Consider the following 514-nt stretch of genomic DNA (forward strand, 5'->3'; position numbering starts at 1 on the left):
TAACTATCTTTAGAAAGCAAAAAGGCTTCAGGAAAAATCAATAGAGGCTTCCAAATCTAAATCAAAGACTCAAAATGGAGCAGTCCATTCTACTGATATTAAAGGCTTGGGCACAACAGTAAGTAATGCAGGATGTAGGATGGAAAAATTATTTAGTTACATGCATACATAAAGAAGACTTTTAATCAGTAATATTTTTCAGAAAGCATCTGGAAGATGTAGATATAGACATGAATGTTCTGAAAATTGCTAGTAGAGAGAAACACATTGTTAGGTTTTATTTTGGGCTTCAAGATAAAATAATTCTTTTTTTTTTTGGAGGGAGAGAATTTAACAAGAATATATCTTCATGATTATGTAGTTAATATTGCAATAACTGCATATAAAAGCAAGGAAGCAGGTAACCATTTTGCAGGTGTGTTTTGGGAAAATGAATGTATCACCAACACCAGATGAAACTTCTTGTCTGCATTCCTGAGAAGTATTGCAAATGTCAAGTATTGCTGGCAATTTA

The 514-nt window shown here is 32.3% G+C and overlaps 1 protein-coding gene across 1 annotated transcript in view; it reads left to right on the forward strand.

The window, feature by feature from the left end:
• The window catches only part of LOC116216768 (cilia- and flagella-associated protein 69-like), a 10,961-nt gene that overhangs the window by 5,246 nt on the left and 5,201 nt on the right, over positions 1–514 (forward strand). The window lies entirely within an intron of this gene.

Source organism: Meleagris gallopavo, chromosome 6 (assembly GCF_000146605.3).
Source record: "Meleagris gallopavo isolate NT-WF06-2002-E0010 breed Aviagen turkey brand Nicholas breeding stock chromosome 6, Turkey_5.1, whole genome shotgun sequence".
NCBI lineage: Eukaryota > Metazoa > Chordata > Aves > Galliformes > Phasianidae > Meleagris > Meleagris gallopavo.